The sequence below is a fragment of the Babylonia areolata genome, chromosome 3, assembly GCF_041734735.1.
Source record: "Babylonia areolata isolate BAREFJ2019XMU chromosome 3, ASM4173473v1, whole genome shotgun sequence".
NCBI lineage: Eukaryota > Metazoa > Mollusca > Gastropoda > Neogastropoda > Buccinidae > Babylonia > Babylonia areolata.
The window spans coordinates 60,526,380-60,540,953 of NC_134878.1; the positions used below are offsets into that span (position 1 = coordinate 60,526,380).

At 39.9% G+C, this 14,574-nt stretch overlaps 1 protein-coding gene across 1 annotated transcript in view; it reads left to right on the forward strand.

Annotated features, from left to right (window-relative positions):
* The first annotated feature begins 3,281 nt into the window (after positions 1-3,281).
* The window catches only part of LOC143280170 (uncharacterized), a 36,361-nt gene continuing 25,068 nt past the window's right edge, over positions 3,282-14,574 (forward strand). The window contains exon 1 of the mRNA XM_076584763.1: positions 3,282-3,354. The gene's annotated coding sequence lies outside the window, so the exon portion shown is untranslated. The remainder of the gene's footprint in view (positions 3,355-14,574) is intronic.

A 14,574-nucleotide genomic window follows, 5' to 3' on the forward strand; every position in this document is an offset into this window, starting at 1 on the left:
GGACGGACGCTCACTCAATCTGGCTCCGCGACCAAGCTATTATTGTCGTTAGTAGAGGGCTTAGTAGATGGTGTCTTAAGTACGTTGAATCAGAACAGAACAGGCACCACTGAACAACACCGAAGTGACTCAGCAGCAGTGCAGGGTTTCCTCTGGTGTGTGGCCTCCTGACCTAACATCGATGGTTCCCTGCGGACTGCCGACGCTGGAACTGTGACGGACGAACCCGGGTGTGGCTATGTACGGGGAAAATCTAAATCTAAATCTATCTATATATATATATATATATATATATTTTTTTTTTTTTTTTAAATAAATTCGTGTGCTCAATTCTTGGATGTAGCACAGACAGAATCATGCTGATTTGAGCCACCGGCATTGGAAACTGCAAGTGGGTGAACGAAGGGTTGCTACATCAGAGAGAGAGAGAAAAAAAAAAAACACCAAAAAACCCCCAACGTTTTCATACTTGTGTTTGCTATTAAAAGTAACCAAACAACTTATATACATGTATGTATGTATTGACAGACAAATTCGGCATGCAGCATTCATAAAGATAATTGAATGCTTTGAAAGTAACCATGAGTGCGTATGAAATATACCACAGCGGGTTAACCGTTAACACATGTATCGAAGCTTTCGAAAGGCGCAAGAAAAGATATATGAAGGCTTTTTTTTTCAAATGATAAAATTCAATTTTATTTGAACCAACACTCTCCAGTTTTTGGTTTAAAGAACAACAAATTTATTATTAAAAAAAAAAAGAAGAAGAAGATTCAGTTTCAGTTTCACTTTCTCAAGGAGGCGTCACTGCGTTCGGACAAATCCATACACGCTACACCACATCTGTTGAGCAGATGCCTGACCAGCAGCATAACCCAACGCGCTTAGTCAGGCCTTGAGTGCATGCTTACATATTTGTGTACCTATGAAAGTGGATTTCATTTTACGTAATTTCGCCAGAGGACAACACTCTCGTTGCCATGGGTTCTTTTTCAGTGCGCCAAGTGCGTGCTGCACACGGGACCTCGGTTTATCGTCTCAGAAGAAGAAGAAAGAAGATAAAATGAAATAATATAAAATAGAATAGAATAAAACAATAGTGACATAGCTGTCACAGAAATGAAGGGAGCTGATGACATCAGGAAGATAGCTTACAGATTTTTTTTTAAGAGAAAGAAGAAAAAAAAAAGTTTCAGATCAGATCAGTGTAAGAAAAAAAAAATAAATAAAAGGTTGAAGGCCCTTTATCCTGATATCACGTATATAATAATATCATTTCACTTTAGAATTTTTTTTTATATATATATATATATATCAGAGCTGATGCTATGTTTTGCTATGACTGCCGAGGAACTTATTCAGTAATGGCGCGTATCTTTATTTTAACATTAGATGTAGTATACTAGTGCATGATATGATGTGTCAGTCAACCACTCAGTCATCCCAAAGATTGGCTGGCTACTTGCGGCAGTGAAGTGTAGACTGTATCACTTTTTAGACAGGTTTCCACACAACCATGTATAGTTGGTATGTGATGTTCATCACATTCCTCACAGACAATGTATAAGCATTGACTGATATGCATATAGTTGCACGTGCGTACACACACACACCATACACTGAGATATATATACAAAAATATATATGTCTATCACACACACACACACACACACACACACACACACCATACACTGAGGTATATATACAATAATATATATGTCTATCACACACACACACACACACACACACACACACCATACACTGAGGTATATATACAACAATATATATGTCTATCACACCCACACACACACACACACACCCACACACACACACACACACACCGTCACCACTGATAATTGTTGTTGATGGAAATGTATTTTGACAGAAGACGCTTGAAGGTTCTATGATGACAGGACGTTCTCAGCATTCCTGGAAGAATGTAGAAATTGACTCGAGTGTTACCTGTATTCTTGAGTATGCAAAAATAGTCAACGGAGCAGCTGATGATTATACAACTCAGTTGAAATTACAGACCTCAATCGGTTAGTTGCTCATTTGCAAACAAACAAAAACCAAACAAACTGAAAATATTTCTGTGATTCATGAAATGTATGATTATAGATATGATTTGAATGACAAATTTAGTAATGTGCAAGAATAATAAATTGGCTTCTCATATGCAGCAGAAATGTCCGTTTTTCGACAGTGGAGAATGCACTGAACTTACTGGAAGGATTCAATTATCTCCCTTCGACCACTTGTTTTTATACCTCTGAGCTATCGCGCTATAGTAAGCCCAAGCTGCATCATCTGGCATGTGTCTGGTGGGTCTCTTTGTTAGTTTTTCTGAAGACATATCTTTCTTTATTCTTGTATACCAACCTTTGTTTGTGTGTCCTTAAAAAAGATTCAGTATAAAAGCAGACAAACATGTTTATCTAGATATTATGAAACCTTTCCAAACTCCATTAAATTCCATTGACTGTTTTCTGGGGAAAAAAAGAGAATATTGTTCAAACTTGAATCATTTGTTTCTTCTGTTTATAGTTCATTTCGATAAAATTTGTCATTAATATGGAAAAGAAAGTTGTCAATTACCATGGAAAATTACTCGTTCATATGTTTGTGTACTTGCGTATATGGGCTTTAATATTATTTTGTATATTTCTTTTTACACCACACTGTGTGGTATGCATAAAAGATGAATTATGTAACGTTCCAATGCCCCTAGGGGGTACAAAGAACTTGATCAATGCCTTGCCTTGCTTTATCTCGCAGCCGCCGTGACTGACACCCCTCATTTCAGATTATTCAGATGCGTTTTGTTCACTGCTGTTACCATTATGATTTAGCCATGTAACAATGTTGAAAATGTTTGACATGTAAACAACGTGACTGGATGAACACACACACACACACACACACACACACACACACACACACACACACACACACACACACACACACACACACACACACAGAGAGAGAGAGAGAGAGAGAGAGAGAGAGAAGATTACTGTGGCACCAAAAAATAAACAAAAAGAAGATTGCTAATCCATTATCAACCAAAATAAAACAATTCTCAGTTCTCTCTCTCTCTCTCTCTCTCTCTCTCTCTGTGTGTGTGTGTGTGTGTGTGTGTGTGTGTGTGTGTGTGTGTGTGTGTGTGTGTGTGTGATGAAGATTACGGGTGGATTTCGAACATTTGGGAGAGTTTCGGTAAAACCAACTTTCTGTCGGCGTTACTCCTTAGTTTCGTTTCATTCGTCGCTCGTGACAAAGACCTGTATCGTCGCACCGGTCAGCTCTGCGTCTGTGCTTTAAACTGTATTTTTTGTTCCTGTCCACAAGGTGAGTGCAAGATCCCTGATCCACCAAAGAAGAAGAAGAAAAAATGTCTTTTAAGGATAGTGACGGGCGCAATAGCCGAGTGGTTTAAGCGTTGGACTTTCAATCTGAGGGTCCCTGGTTCGAATCACGGTATTGGCGCCAGGTGGGTAAAGGGTGGAGATTTTTCCAATCTCCCAGGTCAACATATGTGCAGACCTGCTAGTGCCTGAACCCCCTTCTTGTATATACGAAAGCAGAAGATCAAATACGCACTTTAAAGATCCTGTAACCCATGTCAGCGTTCGGTGGGTTACGGAGATCCGAAAATACCCAACATACATGAACCACGACAGAGTCATCGGCAGGTCGGTGTTGGTCGTGTAACGGAAAGAAGAAGAATTTAGTGTAGGGATCATGAATCAAAGTGGGGGTAAATGACGGGCTGGAGCTGTGCTGTTTGGGATTTATTCCCGGGGAGTGCTTCGTTAGCCAGAGTAGTTTAGCCCAGGTACTGTGAAATGAAGTGTTTTTATTTTTTTTTATTTTTTTTTTAGTAATATATTTTTTAAAGTTTCTATATTTCTTTTAAAAAAAATTTTTATATAAAGAATTCACGGAATCACAGAAATGTTTTGGCTATAGGCTAAAAGCCTTTTGCCCTCATAATCAGTGTCCATTTATGTGCTTTTGGATCACTTGTTGTGAACAGACCCTTGTTTAAATCTGGCATAGTGTATACTACATTTATCTACAGCGCAATAAAGATTTTAACTCTGTGGAAAATACATGGTCCTTAAACTTTTTGTCAGTGTGATTTTTGAAGGCGTTTACCGATGGTGCATTGATGGTGTCATAGGAAAGGTTATTCCACAGATTTATGATACAGTTAGTAAAGAACTTGCGGAACTGCTTAGTTACGAAATTAGTTTTGTTTATTTTGAAGTTGTGCCCTCGAGTTTTATCGTAGTTAGCCATAGTAAACAAGGAAGAGGTGGTGCAAGGATCATAAATATTGTGCATGATCTTGTATACTTCAATGAGATCACCTCTTAATCTTCTAAACTCTAGGCTAGGCATATTAAAAAGAGCCAGGTGCTCCTCATAACTAAGATCACGAGTACTATTAGTATTACTAGTTATACACCTTGGTAAATCTGCGTTGAACACCTTCAGTCATATTTATGTGCTTTTTAAGGTAAGGGCACCATACTGAGTTTCCATATTCAATAATGGGTCTAACCAGAGCTTTGAACAATGGAATCATAATTTCGGGAGATTTATTAGTTATAGTTCTCACAAGAAGACCAGAAATTTGATTTCCATTTTTCACTATATTATTTATATGTGCCTCAAAGCTTAGTTCTGGATCCATCGTGATCCCTAAATCTTTTTCGGCAATTGTGCTATCCATCGTTCGAGTTACCCCCTTTTCCTGTATCGTGTACTGATGCTGTTGATTATTCTTTCCAAGGTGCAGAACTTTGCATTTCTCGCTGTTAAATTGCAACAGCCAAGTATTTGTCCATTTAACCAGATTATGTATACACATTTGTAAGTGATCTCTATCTTCTGTATTTCGGATGCAGAGTAAGCCTTGGTGTTGTCTGCAAAAAATTTTACTTTACAATCTATCTCACCGGGCATATCATTTATAAAGTATATGAACAAGGTTGGGCCAAGAAAACTACCTTGTGGTACACCACTAGTTACCTTAACCTTCGATGATTTACTACTATTTACACTTACAAACTATGATCTTCCATTTAGAAAGTCTCTGATCCACGATAGTAGCTTGCCTTTTATCCCATAGCCTGCCAGTTTATTTATGAGTCTGTGATGGGGAACTGTATCGAAAGCTTTCCTTAGATCAAGGTAGACTGCATCGACTGGTACCTTCTCATCTAGCATGACTAACCAATCTTGTAATGTAACAAGTTATTCTCATAATGCACTAGTGTTTGGTAAGTTTTTTTTTTAATAGACCTAGCATTTTTCACTACAGGCCAATTCAAAAGATACACAGTGTATTGTTTTTACTATTTTAGTTAGCAAACTATGGTTGATAGACAAGCAGAGTGAATAGAAGAATAGTATTTAGTAACACATAACAAAGAATGAACTAAAAATCATATTTTGATTTTCTGCTTTCAGTTTCATTTAACATTCTTGAATTTCAATGGACCAGAAAGTGAAAGTTTTGTCAATACCAAAAAACTTTACCTGCAGAAAAAAACGTTTTGTTTCTTGTCAATTTTTGTATTGCAGTTTGCAATAATCATATCACTATCAGTACAATTCTCATGATTTTACAAAGCATTGGCCTCAAGAGCCAGCTTCAGTTTCACTTTCTCAAGGAAGCATCACTGCATTTGGACAAATCCACACACACACACACACACACACACACACACACACACACATATATATATATATATATATATATATATATATATATATATATATGCTGCACATCATGTGCTGGGCAGATGCCTGATCAGCAACACAACCCATCACACTTAGTCATGCCTTGAGTGCATGCATATTTTATTATAATTATATCCATCTATCAGAGTGGATTTCTTCTACAGAATTTTTGCCGGAGAACAACCCTATTGTTGCCATGGGTTCTTTTTCAGTGCACCATTCCAAGTGTGTGCTGCACACGGGACCTCAGTTTGATGTCTCATCCAAATGACTAGGCTCTCAGTTTGATTTTTCAGTCAAACTCTGGGAGAAAAGGTGAGACCATGATTCGAACCCAGACCCGGTGTATTGGCAGGTAAGTGAAAATAATGGACGGAGAGGAGATTGTCGACAAAAGCTGCATTGTGCCAGCCCCACTCGGGCAAAGAAGGAAACATTCTCGCCAGCTCAACCAGATCCGGTGTAAAACCCAATACAGGCAATATTCCTTCTTCCCCAGAACGATATGTGTAGTTGTGTAACACACGAGCGCCCTCTGGTAAATCCAAACTGTTCTCTAGATAACAGATCATGTTTGGTTAAATGTTGGCAGAGAGCGTCTCGAATAAAACCCTAAAAAAGTTTACAGACAACTGATGTTAGGCTGACTGGACGATAGTTACCTGCAGAATTCTTGTTACCTTTCTTAAAGATAGGTCGTACTTCTGCTTCTTTCCAAGCTGTTAGTATTGCACCCTTTCTTGTGTTCTGTCAAACAAGATCTTAAGTGGGTGAGCAATAACTTCAGCAAGCTCTATTAATACTCGTGGGTGTATCTCATCAGGTCCTGGGGACTTCGATGGGTTTAGGTTCTTTAGAGCTTTTTTCATCTGTCCAACTGTGACCTCCACGTTGGAAATTTCAGTAACCTCTGTCTTGCATGAAAACTCTGGAACATTTACGTTACTCTCCTCGGTAAAAACACTAACAAAAAATCTGTTTAGCACAGTTGCTTTTTCTGAGTCATTTTGTTTTAAGGTACCATCTTCCTTTAATAGATTAGCAATTGATTCTCTTGGCAGAGTTTTACTTGCAACATAACGGAAGAATCCTTTTGGATTATGCTTAGATTCTTTAGCTAATTTAGTTTCCTTAGCTTTCACGTTTTTTCTTGACTCCCATGTTACCTGGTTTCTAGCACGTGCATATATTTTATAGTTCTCATTTGTGGGATATTTCTTGTATTTTTCAAAGGCTCTGTACTTTTGATGAATTTTATCTAAAAGTGACTGGGGAATGGGGTCTCGTCTTTGTTTATTGGAGGGTCCTTGTTTGAATGATTTTTTTGGAATAAATTTGTTCATGGACTTTATTATTACATCATGAATAAGTTCCCAGGTTTCATCCACAGATGTCTCATTTGTCAAAAGGTTGTCCCAGTTAATCTCACCGACGTAATGCTTCATGCCTTCATAATCTCCTTTATCCAGTTGATATTTCACGGAGTGACCAGATGGGTGTTCCCACTTGATCTGAACATCAAAGTAGAGGGCAGAATGGTGGCTCTTCCCTAGAGGGGGCCAATAATCCAAAGTGTAGACGTTTTCATAAGAGTTAGTAAACAACAGATCTAGCACATTAGGTTTTTGTAAACCTCTATAATGAGTAGGTTCGGAAGTCATTTGTAATTTTGTTGTACACAATCCAAAAATTTCGTAGCTGGATGGTCCTCATTTTTACAACTTACCACATTTTGCCAGTCAATTTCTGGATAATTAAAATCTCCAGAGACAATAACCTTGTTTTTAAAACTGTTAAATACATAGTTTATTAGTTTAATTACACTAGCATGATCCTCATAATCCGAGTTGGGAGATCTGCACACTACTCCAAAAATGATGTGCTCGTTACTACCAGGTAATGATATTTTTACAAAAAATCGAAGGAGAAAAGATCCTTTCAATTTCTGTAATCCTGGACACCTCCCACCCTTCCCGCATTAACAGACTGACACCTCTTCCCTTGTTGTTTGTAAAACCTGTATAACCAGGAACTACAAAATTTTCAATTTTAACCTTGGAGTTTTTTGGTAAAAGCAATAATATCAAAGTTGTGTATGTTACACAGTAGTCCCAGTTCATTTAGTTTGTTTGTCAGCATGTCAGCATTTGCATAATAGCATTTCTGATCGAATAGACTATAAGCTATCCACTCTGACCTTTTCTGCAGTCAACGGATCTGGCCCCAAGTATCTTTCTGAACTCATCCATATCTATACTCCGTCTCGCCAGCTCCGTTCTTCCTCTGATACTCGACTTCTCAGGATACCTCACGTTAGAAGTAAGACCTATGGACACAGATCGTTTTCTTTTCAATCACCAAAGACGTGGAACAAGCTCCCTGATAACCTCCGTCATTCTGATTCCCTCGCATCTTTTAAATCTCGTCTCAAAACTCACCTTATCCCTCAGCAATAAGTTCAATTGTGGCAGGTCCACTTCCTTTGCATTAGCTGTGCTTGACTGTGTGTATACATATGTATGTGTACATAACTACATGCATGTATATGAATGTGTATTGTGTGTGCGTGTTTATGTAAGTTTGTGCCTGCCTATGTGTGCGTATGTGTTAGGGTAGCTGTTAGATACACATGTATGTTAAAATGTATGTATGCAGCGTGTGTGTGTGTGTGTGTGTGTGTGTGTAGTCACATTTTGGTGTGTGTATGTAACACAGATATGACGTATTATGTTAACACAAGCGTTTTTGTAAAGCACCCAGAGCAGATTTCTGGATAGTGTGCTATATAAGTATCCATTATTATTATTATTATTATTATTATTATTTCAGAGAAGAAAAACTTATGAGAAAAAGAAGAATTATTTGCTGGGCTATGTACAAAACACGTATTTACATTGTTCTTTGTTCCCTTCATCCTGCAGATAGCTCAATTTTTCAGTGATATAATACGCAACAAATGGTTGTGGTCACGCCATGGATGGAAGAACTGAGAATCTTGATATTTTTCCTCTGTCTCTCTCCAGTCTCCTCTACTTCAGAATGTTGATCATTTTTTTAATGGGTTTTTTCATCTTTGTGTAGGCTGGAAGTGAGACAAATCACATGGGGCATACAAAGACAGGCATATCATTGTCAGGGAGCTTGTTTGCCTGTGACTTTCTGGCCTGCCTCTTCTGAACAGCTGTAGCAGTCCTGTTGGCCTCACACAACTTGGTGCCTTTGTGTACAGCAGCGCGCCATTTGTCACGGTCCATTGCAGATTCCTCCCAGGAATCAGGGTTGATGTCAAACACTTTCAGAGAGACTTTTCAGAGTATCTCTGAAGCGCTTCTTCTGGCCTCCATATGATCTCTTCCCTTGTTGCAGCTCGCCATAGAAGAGCCTTTTGGGCAGCCGATGGTCTGGCATGCACGCCACATGTCCAGCCCAGCGAAGCTGGGACTGCATCAGGATGGTGAAGATGATGGGAAGGGTGGCTTTTGCAAGCACCTCTGTGTCTGGGGTCCTGTCTTGCCACTTGATGTTCAGTAGCTTCCTGAGGCATGTTGTGTGGAAGTGGTTCAGCTTCTTGGCGTGTCGTTGGTACGCTGTCCAAGTTTCACAGGCGAACAGTAGTGTGGGGAGAACTACTGCTCTGTAGACTTTTAGCTTGGTCTCTAGACCAATGTCTCTTCTGTTTCAGATATTTGCATAGAGTCTGCCAAAGGTTGCGCTTTCTCTTGCAATCCGGATGTTCACTTCATCGTCAATGGTCGCATTTCGTGACAATGTGCTGCCAAGGTGTGTGAACCGCTCCACCGCACTGAGTCTCTGACCGTTGACTGTGATGTTGGGCTCAACGTAGGGTTTCCCTGGGGCTGGGTGATGGAGAACTTCAGTTTTCTTTGTGCTGATGGTAAAGCCGAAGTTCCTGCTGGCAGTGGCAAACTTGTCGATGCTGAGTTGCATGTCAGCTTCAGATCCAGCGTTGAGGGCACAATCATCAGCAAACAAAAAGTCTCTGATGATGTCTGTCATGACCTTGGTTTTTGCATGAAGCCTTCTGGGGTTAAACAGCTTGCCATCTGTTCGGTACTTTAGGCTGATTCCAACAATGCCATCACCAAAGGCATCAGTAAGCATTGCAGAGAACATTAGGCTGAACAGTGTTGGAACCAGGACACAGCCTTGTTTGACACCATTTGTGACAGGAAAAGCAGCAGATGTTTCGCCATTGTCCTGGACTCGAGCCTGCATGCCTTCATGGAATTAGCTGACCAAGGAAATAAATTTCCGAGGGCATCCGTACTTGGCCATGATCTTCCACAGACCCTCTCTACTCATGGTGTCAAAGGCCTTGGTGAGGTCGACATAGGTGGAGAACAGATCAGCATTTTGCTCCTGACATTTCTCTTGCAGCTGCCTTGCAGCAAACACCATGTTGATGGTTCCGCGCTCTTTCCAGAATCCACACTGGCTCTCAGGCAAATGACTTTGGTCAAGGTGTGCTGTGAGGCGGTTTAGTAGGATCCTGGCAAGTATCTTGCCTGCAATGGAGAGCAAGGAAATGCCCCAATGGTTATCACAGGCTTGCTGGTTCCCCTTTCACTTGTACAAGTGAATGATAGAGGCATCTTTGAAATCCTGGGGGAGCGTCTCTTCTTTCCACATGGGTGAGTACAGCTGATGGAGCTTCTCAGTCAGGACAGTGCCTCCATCCTTGTAGACCTCTGCTGGTATGGAGTTTGAGCCAGATGCTTTGCCACTGGATAGCAGACGGATTGCTTTCAGGGTCTCAAGAAGTGTTGGCGGATTGTCCAGTGCTTCATTGATGGGGACTTGTGGGAGACAGTCTATGGCTTCATCATTTATGGAGGAAGTAGCAGATTAATAGCAGCAGTAATGATACTACTAATAGTGCAGGGATAAAAACAAGCTATGATTGTACGAAACTTTTGAACAAACCCCTCTGTGTTGTGCGCACACTGACCTCGATTGACTTAGACTTATTTAAAGTTGACCTGCTGACTGATATCCCTTTTGAGCCGACTGCTGACCAACTATCCACTGTCCTACACGCTGTACTCGACAGGCACGCCCCGTCGACTCGGCGCCTGATCTCCACTTGTCCCCTGTCGCCTTGGTACAACACTGTGGGACCAGAGCTGTTGGAGGCCAAGCAGGAGAGAAGGAGAGCTGAGAGGCACTGGCGCGCCACTAGTTTGACCATCAATTGGGACATTTTTCAGACAGCCAGGAATAGTGTAACAAACATTTTTGACAGGGCAAAGTCAAACTTCTACTCTTCTAAAATCCTTGCATGCACCACAGCCAAACAACTTTTCAACACTACGAACAATCTACTAGGTGAAATGAAAAAACACTCCTCTCCCTACAACATTTTCGGTGTAGGAACTCCCTCAAACGTTTTCTGACTTCTTCACTGGCAAAATATAATGCATTCGTGAGAAGCATGACTCTGTTGTGTCTCCTTCTTCACCCGTTAAAGAATGCATGCACAGTGGTCCTGTTTTACATTGTTTCCAACTGGTTACTGAAGATTTTGTGAAGAAAGTGTGTCTGAGCGCTTGTCCAAAATCCTGTGAGCTTGACCCTGTCCCGTCTTCTTTGTTGGTTGAATGTATTGATGTTCTACTGCTACATATTACTCATGTCATCAATTCTTCCTTACTGTCTGGTTGTTTCCCTGAAAGCTTCAAATCTGCTGTTGTACGTCCACTCATCAAGAAACCATCTTTGGATCATAATTGTTTGAAAAATTATTTACGTGTCTCTAATCTGTCATTTTTATCAAAACTGCTAGAAAAGATCATATTGTCTCAGCTCTTAGCTCATCTGGAACAAAATGGTTTACTTAATTCCAACCAGTCAGCTTTTCGACGTGGTCATAGTAGCTGAATTTGATGCACTGGTGACTCAAACACAGGAGTGCATTGCTGGCCTAAAGGACTGGATGACTCTCAACAAGCTGCAACTAAATGATGATAAGACTGAATTTATGATAACCTGTCCAAAGAAGTTTTGTCAACATCCTTCCTTTCCTGACTCTGTTCTGATCAATAGCACACCTGTTTCACTTTCTCCTTCTGTTCGCAGTCTTGGTGTAATCCTAGACCAGTCTCTTTCCTTCCAAGAGCACATTTCGAATATCTGTATAGTTGCCTGTTTGGAACTGTGTAGAATCAGCTCTCTCAACCAGTGCAACCAAGACACTTGTATGCTCTCTGGTTCTCTCAAGATTGGATTACTGTAACTCTTTTGGCCAGCCTTCCCAAATATCTGTTAGACAGACTCCAATGAATTCAGAATAACGCTGCCAGACTCGTTTGCAGAGCTTCTAAATTTGACCATGTTTCTCCTCTCCTTCAGTCTCTCCACTAGTTGCCTGTTTCTGATCGGATAGACTATAACCTATCCACTCTGACCTTTTCTGCAGTCAACGGATCTGGCCCCAAGTATCTTTCTGAGCTCCTCCATATCTATACCCCATCTCGCCAGTTCTGTTCTTCCTCTGATCGACTTCAGGATACCTCACATCAGAAGTAAGACCTATGGACAAATATCGTTTTCTTTTCAATCACCAAAGACATGGAACAAACTCCCTGATAACATCCATCATTCTGATTCCCTCACATCTTTTAAATCTCGTCTCAAAACTCACCTTATCCCTCAGCATTAAGTTCAATTGTGGCAGGTCCACTTCCTTTGCATTAGCTGTGCTTGACTATGTGTTTATACATATCTGTGTGTACATATCTACATGCATGTATATGAATGTGTATTGTGTGTGCATGTGTGTATGTAAGATTGTGCCTGCCTATGTGTGCATATGTGTTAGGGTAGCTGTTTGATACACATGTATGTTAAAATGTATGTATGCAATGTGTGTGTGTGTGTGTGTGTGTGAGTAGTCACATTTTGGTGTGTGTGTGTATGTAAAATTGATGTAATGTTTTATGTTAACAAAAGTGTTTTTGTAAAGCACCTAGAGCAGATTTCTGGATAGTGTGCTATATAAGTATCCATTATTATTATTATTATTGTATAAGATAACAAGCACTAAACTTGCCAAGGTTTTTACACACCAGATCTTCTCTAAAATACTTGAGATTTCATTATTTTCTTATTTTAATTTGTATAGAACTTTTCACTCAGTTAATGCATGTTTTATTTGAGGTGAAAGTTTGTTCCATATGGCATATTATATTACAAATCTGTTACGTAATATACCTGGTACAAATGATATAATTGTAACTATTGTTTGTAATTCTGTTGCTAAAACAAAAGTTTCTTAGTATTGGTTACATAAACTGATTAGAAAAAAGGATTTTGAAAGTTGGACATCACACCTTACAACATTATTTCTTGTCAAACAGTCCTGGTTTAAAGAAAAGAACTATTGATATATTACATTACCACTGCGTCTTGAAGTTGAAACTGATTCAACAGTATCATTAAAAGAAATGTTATTGTCATAGTGATGATTTTTGATTTGATTATATTACTTTATGTCTTGAGAAACAAGCTTACATTGTGTTAGAACATATGATTGATCCATTTTACTCATAGATCATGTATCTGCACAACCAGTCAGTCTAAACACTTCCAGCATGTACATCCCTAAGAATGGAGTATTGCTGGCTTAATGGCCAGCTAAAGTCTTACAACAGTCATACATGTATGACTGTGACACTGTCAGTGGACTTTTTCTGTACACTAGCCTGTAATTAGTGTAAAGCTGTATCGACCTGTGAGCTTGATGTTCACAAATATCAGAACAGATCTCCCCAGCGTTTTAACCAGCAGTTGATTGTGTATCAGGCCTGGTCTGAAGACTGGCATCTTAGAGAAAGCATCACTTTTAAGTGTTGATGCCAAGTGGATAGTATTTGTGAAGAGGGGCGTCTTTTCACTGTTAGCCGCGCGAAATTTGGCCAAACAGAGCAAACCATAGGCCTAGTTTGCATCAGTTTGACATGGTAAGTATATGTAAACACCAAGCATGGAGTATAATACAAACTCCTCCTTTCAGTCATTTGTTAAATTCCATTTCTTCAAGCTCTTTACACAATATAAAATGTTTGTTGGTCTGACTCGGTTATTGCTTTGGCACTCCTTTGCTTCACTGTTAACTGTACAGTGTGCTCCTTATAATTATATTCCTTAGAATTACAATTACATGGATGGAGTGCTTTCTTTAGTTGTTGTTTTTTTAAAGTTTTTTTTAATCTCAGTGTGTTGGTTATCTTTTTGCCTCAGATTGAAAAAGAGCAAGGCCAGGGAAGAACCAGAACAGTCGCAGGGCCCTATCAAAGAACACCCACTCATCCTGATCCACACACAGATGGAGACCCACAGCAGAGATTGGAAGTTTATTATTGAGAGTGAGAATCAGAAAACAATAGAGCAAGCCTTCTTGTATCTGAGGTTTAACCATCCCTTTTGGGTGTATGTCCTGCCGTATTTATCAACCAGAGACAAGGTATCTCTGCGCGGTGTGAACAGACACTGCCGGGACGTTGTGGACTCATTCTTCAGCAAGGCAGTGACCCTTACTGTACCCATGGACATGCCTCCCATGCTGGTCAGGACAATGGTGAGGAACAACAAGTGTGTCAGAACCCTGACAGCAGAACACTGCAGGACAGTGGAAGTGTGTTGCAAGACAGTGGATGAAATTGTTCCCTTTTTCAAATATCAGGTCAGATTAGTGTCTGTGGACCTGTCACGTTCTCTGTTTAGCTGTGTGAAACTTGCAGTTGATATTCTGGTTGATCACTGTCGGCTGCTCAAGAAGATCTGTTTAAGTCGTCTGCA